At 47.1% G+C, this 6,000-nt stretch overlaps 1 protein-coding gene across 1 annotated transcript in view; it reads left to right on the top strand.

The window, feature by feature from the left end:
• Positions 1-2,390: 2,390 nt before the first annotated feature.
• LOC122551913 (ubiquitin carboxyl-terminal hydrolase 40-like) overlaps positions 2,391-6,000 on the top strand; it is a 121,489-nt gene continuing 117,879 nt past the window's right edge. Inside the window, exon 1 of the mRNA XM_043694481.1 lies at positions 2,391-2,692. The gene's annotated coding sequence lies outside the window, so the exon portion shown is untranslated. The remainder of the gene's footprint in view (positions 2,693-6,000) is intronic.

The following is a 6,000-nucleotide window of genomic DNA, read 5'->3' as shown; positions in this document are numbered from 1 at the left end:
ACAGACCGTGGAGCATGGAGTCCCACGTCACGGCGCTGCTCGGGACGAACCTCGACAAACACCACTGCATTCCTCTCCAGACTTTCTCTGCATAGGCACATTCCAGAAGGGGGTGTGTGACAGTCTCGTCCCCCCCGCAGCCGCTTCGAGGGTCTCACAGGCAGACCCCTTCTCACCACCAGCCAAGCCATGTCTTGGTGCTTGTTGGAAAGTTCTGGCGATGAGGCATTCTGCCAAATGGCTTTGACAGTCTGCTCAGGGAACCGCTCGATAGGATCCGCCCTCTCCTTTTCCCGAAGGGTCTCAAGGACACTACGTGCTGACCACTTCCTAATGGACTTGTGGTCAAAGGTGTTTTTCTTCATAAATTTCTCCACGAAGGACAGGTGATACGGAACGGTCCAACTACTCGGAGCGTTCCGCGGCAGCGAGGCCAGGCCCATCCTTCGCAACACCGGGGATAGGTAGAACCTCAGTACGTAGTGACACCTGGTGCTTGCGTACCGGGGATCCACGCACAGCTTGATGCAGCCACACACAAAGGTGGCCATCAGGGTGAGGGTGTATTTTTTCCCCTGTTGCCCAGATCTTTATACAGTGAGTCCCTTCAGACCCGGTCCATCTTTGACCTCCATATAAACTGGAAGATGGCCCGGGTGACTGCAGCGGCACAGGTTCTGGGAATAGGCCAGACTTGTGCCACGTATAATAGCAATGACAGTGCTGGCCGACTGTCACCTACAGGACGAGCAGCGGGCTGGTAAGGGAACGTGGAACCTGAACACAAAGCTGTTGACCCCGGGAAACATTGAGGAGCTCAAGAGGGACTACGCAGGTTGGAGAACCGTGAAGCCCCTCTTTGAGTCCCCAGCGGACTGGTGGGAAACAGTAAAAGGGAACATCAAGAGGTTCTTCATCCTCAAAGGTGTTCAGGAGGCGAGAGAGAGGCGGGGAAAACTGTCCCAGCTCCAGGAAAGTATGCAGAACCTGCTCCTGCTGCAGACGATGGGGGTGGATGTCACGGAGGACCTCAAGGAGGTGAAGGGCCAGCAAGCCTCGCTTTTTGCTTCGGGGCCTCCAAGATAATCTTCCGGTCCAGGGTCCGCTCGGTGGAGCAGGACGAGACGTGCTCACGTTTCTTCTTCCAGAAGGTGCACAAAGAGCTCTGTGCTCAGCAGCCTGAAGGAAGAAGATGGCTCGCTAACGTCATCTCAGGCTGACGTCATGAGGATCAGTAAATCCTTCTACGCCAGTCTGTATGGCACGAAGCCGACCGACAGCGCGGCCTCCCAGTCGTTCCTGTCCTCTATCACGGAGGTCTTAGACGACAGAACACGGGAGAGGCTGGACCAGCCGCTATCTCTGGACGAGGCCCTCGAGTCCTTCGAAAAGAATAAAACTCCCGGAAGCGACGGCTTACCGGTCGAGCTCTATTCCGCTCTGTGGGACTTGATTGGCCAGGACTTGCTGGAGGTGTATGTCAGTATGCTTCGGGTAGGTACCATGAGGAAAGGCATCATCACCCTCATCTACAAGCGGAAGGGGGAGAGGGAGGATCTCAAAAATTGGAGACCAATCTCACTGTGGAATGCAGATTACAAAATTCTGTCAAAGGGAATCGCCAACCGGGTCAGGTCTGCTCTAGGGTCGGTGATTCACCCTGACCAAACCTGTGCTGTACCGGGCAGGAAGATCGCTGAGAGTCTCGCACTCCTCAGGGATACAATCGCCTACGTGCAGGACAGAGGGTTGGACACATGCCTGATCAGCCTGGAATGGATGACGTCGCCGTTTTCTGCTTGGATCTGCTGTCCGTGCGCAGACTCATGTGCATTTGTGACCAGTTCGAACGGGCCTCGGGGGCCAAGGTAAACCGAGGCAAGAGCGAGGCCATGCTCTTCGGGAACTGGGCCGACCAATCCTCGATCCCCTTCACCGTCAGGACCGACCACCTGAAGGTGCTGGGTATTTGGTTCGGAGGGGCTGGGGCGTGCGCCAAGTCTTGGGAGGAGCGTATCAGCAAAGTGAGGCCTTGGCTTAACGTTTCATCCAAAAGAGGGCACCTCTGGAACTACTCCTTCAGTCCAGAACCAACAATGTCAGGCCAGGAGTGAGACATTGACCCATATTCTTCACAGTAAGGGTCCACGAACCGTACACTAACAAAATACATAGACACATCTTTAGATGTTAAATCTATTTGACTTTACAGTGAAAAGGAATTGACGAATTGCTTCAAGTCGCTCCAGCCTTTCAAAGTTCGCCTCCCTCCCCGCCACAAACCTTCGCCTCTGTCTAACAGGCAGCTGGGTATTGTAGTTCGTCACCCCTACCGTCTCCGCATTAAACCTCGCGCTGGAAACTACAGATCCCAGAATGCAGCGCGATGACGCAGGCGCAATCAACCGGCCACGAGCAGTAATGGCCGTCTGGGGGTTCCCAGGGAGACGCAGTTGCTGCGAGTTAAATCTATGCCAGGCATTCACTGAATTCAAACCCTTCCTTCACTACTGTTAGACAAAAATCGGGATAGAAATCAAATCAGAATAAAATAGTTTCAGTTCCGAGTTGAAGTGCGTGCTCCTGGGCCCGAAGTTGGCCTCTCCGCTCCCCCCAAATGTGCTTCTTTTCTGTTCTGGAAGGTTCTACAATTTGTCGATACAAGTTACAGACTGGTGGAACTGTAGGAATGGTAAGAGTTTTCCTTAATAATGTCTTTATGCATACCTTTACCGTTGCAGCTATTAACAGGGAGACACAAAATAACATTTTAGGCATCAGTTTCTTCTCGTGTGCCTTAAGCTCCACTACATCTTTAATTTGAGACTTTGGAGTTCAAAGGTGTAATCTGCTTTGATTTATCTCCACTGGTTAGAAAACTTTTCTACATAGCCACACAACTTCCCAAAGGTGTGGCTCAGGGTCCCAAGTGGTGTCTCATGCTGATATTTTAGCTCTGTGATATCTGTGGAAAACTCGAGTTTTAGTAACTCCATCCTGCACTGACGGACAGGTCTGCACTTGCAAAGGAAGAGGTCCTTTCTTTTCACTCCCAGTTCTTAGGATGTTGTGTTAAGTTTCAAGCTGCAAAATGGGGCTCCTGTACTATTGGAAGCATGGGAAGCACTGCAGTACTGCATTGTGTTTCTGAGTGCCACACTGAAGGGGGCAGGAATGGTTCTGAGGATGAGGAACTGCAATTATAAAGATAGACTGGAGAAGTTAGAACTGCTTTTCTTGGAGAGAAACCCAAAATGACAGATTGACAGATATTCTAAAACATGAATGGCCTGATCAGGGAGAAGCTATTCCCATTTGTGAAAGGATTGCAAACAAGATGGCACATATTTAAAGTAATTGGCAAAAGAAGCAAAATTGATTTGAGAATAGCTTTTTCACATAGCGAGGGTCTGGAATACAGTATCTGAGAGTCTGGTGAAAACAGGCTTATTTGATGCATTTGAAAGGGAGTTAGATTGTTCTTTGAAAAGAAATAACACAGGATTTCAGAAAGAAGGCAGAGAACATACTTCATGTGGAAATGCTCATTCAGAGAGCTGATGCAGATGTGTTGAATGGCCACCTTTTGGGCTACAATAATTGTATTCAATCCCACTCATCCATCCTACTTATTCAGAAGCAAAATACTATGAATGCTGAAAGTCTTTAGTGCATAAAATGCTGGGAATACTCAAGACAGGCAGCATTTGTAGGAAGGGAGGTGAAAAATTAATGCATAATTCTTCAGAACTGAGATAACTTATAAATTAGATTAGATTTTTTTGACAATTAGATAATTAGATTACTTACAGTGTGGAAACAGGCCCTTCGGCCCAACAAGTCCACACCGACCCGCCGAAGCGTAACCCCCCAGAGCCATTCTCCTACATTTACCCCTTCACCTAACACTACGGGTAATTTAGCATGGCCAATTCACCTAACCTGCACATTTTTTTTGGATTGTGGGAGGAAACCGGAGCACCCGGAGGAAACCCACGCAGACACGGGGAGAATGTGCAAACTCTATACACAGTCGCCCGAGGCAGGAATTGAACCTGTGAGGCAGCAGTGCTAACCACTGTGCTACCGTGCCGCCCACAAAGACTAAGACATATTTGTATTCCTCTTTCTGAGGCATATGGGCAAGGTCAGTTAGAAGGTGGGTGAATGGACCCTCAGGAACAGGTATGTAGTCATGTTTGGCCATCGGCTTCCCTGCATCTTTCGGTAGACAGATGAGGCGCTGTGACAGCAGGGCTTGGGCAGCTGCAGCGAATCCCGCTGCATACCAGGAATGGCTGACAGCATCTTGCCTGTGTGTCCGATTCCGTGTGCCACCAGGGTCAGTAAGTGCAGGTGGCCTTTCAGGTAGTTGATGCAGCCATCGGGGTGGATAAGAACCTGTAAGGACGGTGATTGTATGGCACCAATATGGGCCCATGTGGCCCTCTCCTCTGGTGTGACGGCTTGCTGAGCTGTTCGGACTGCATCGAGATGATCAGGGGACTCTGGAGATTTCACCACCCTGGGGATCTGCAGAGCATAAGTGGCCAGGGGTCGTACAGATTCCTGAGTGGCATTAGCTTGTTTGACGGGATCTGTGGCAGAGTTGTGGGCGTCACATTTTATAATTGCGACAGCGGCGGGGAGGAAGACTGCTTCTAGGATGTTGGCAATGAGGGCAGCATGTTGGAGTGGTCTCCCTGCTGACCTGAGGTTATAGGTTTTCTGCAAATAAAAGGAGAGGGAAGAAAAACACAAGAGAAGGTCTGTGATAGGGCAAACGGTTGCTTCTTGTAGCTACTCTCACCAAGAGATCTGTCATTGTATTGCCATGCTCATCTGGTTTAGTGTCATCCTTTCAGTGTAGTTCATCTACAACCATTCTGTGACATCTACCTTCCAACTAAGCCGAAGTCCACTTATTTTGGTTTCTGATGCATACAGGAAAGTAGAAACTAGAATCTGATGAGTTTTGTCCTTGTTCCAAATTTGTTTTCTTGTTAAAACCAACCATAATCATAAATTTATATCTTTTGTTTTAGATTAGAGTGGTGCAGGAAAAGCACAGTAGGTCAGGCAGCATCCGAGGATCAGGAAAATCGACGTTCCGGGCAAGAGCCCTTCATCAGCAAATCAGCCCATAAATTTATATCTAGCTATCACTATCCTTATAATCCTGCAACCATATATTATCTGCCACTTTCTATTATCATTTGTACTTAATAGACAACTTACTTGTTTCAGCTAAATTCATTCTTCACTCCAGTTTATTCTGATGTGTTCTTTTGCACTATCAAAATTGAAATGAATCAAGAGTGGGAATTTGAATGGCAGTAATAGTAGTCTTGAAGATGGGAGGAATGGTGCCAGAGAAAAGGGACCCATTTAGTGTTAGCTAACATAGTAGCTAGAAGGGATTGACATATGCAGAACAGTGGAGAGAAAATTATAAGAGGTAATCTTTATTGTTTCATACTCAGTGCTACTAGATTTTAGGAATTCCTTAGTTCTTGTCAGTTTAGGTTGTAATGCAATCTTCAACCTCAGGCCTTACTTGTTTAGGTACACTCCAACTTGGTTCACAATGATTATAACATTTTGGGTACATACACAGCATTCCTGTAACTAACACAGTTAATGCTTCTGTAAACTTTAAAGTATAATTTCATAGAGCTTTAATATGTTTGTTTAAAGATTATATTGGATTTGAATCTGTTTTTAAGCTTACTCTATTAAATAAAAACACATTTATGGAAGTAGTGATTGGGGTGACTGCTTAAAATTTGATTGAAGGATCTAAAGTAATAGCATTTCAGCAAATTGATGTTTCTCAAATTGCTGTAGACTCATGGTTCACCTCAATGTTGAGGTGAAAGGCATTTTTATTGATCTACACTTCTAAGCAACTTCAAAAAATCCATATATCTGTTGTTTTATTTAATGCAGATTGTTAATATAATAGTGAAAAAAACCATGTCACTATATTACAATGTGTTC

The sequence above is a fragment of the Chiloscyllium plagiosum genome, chromosome 7, assembly GCF_004010195.1.
Source record: "Chiloscyllium plagiosum isolate BGI_BamShark_2017 chromosome 7, ASM401019v2, whole genome shotgun sequence".
Lineage (NCBI taxonomy): Eukaryota > Metazoa > Chordata > Chondrichthyes > Orectolobiformes > Hemiscylliidae > Chiloscyllium > Chiloscyllium plagiosum.
This window is presented reverse-complemented; position numbering and strand designations above follow the sequence as displayed.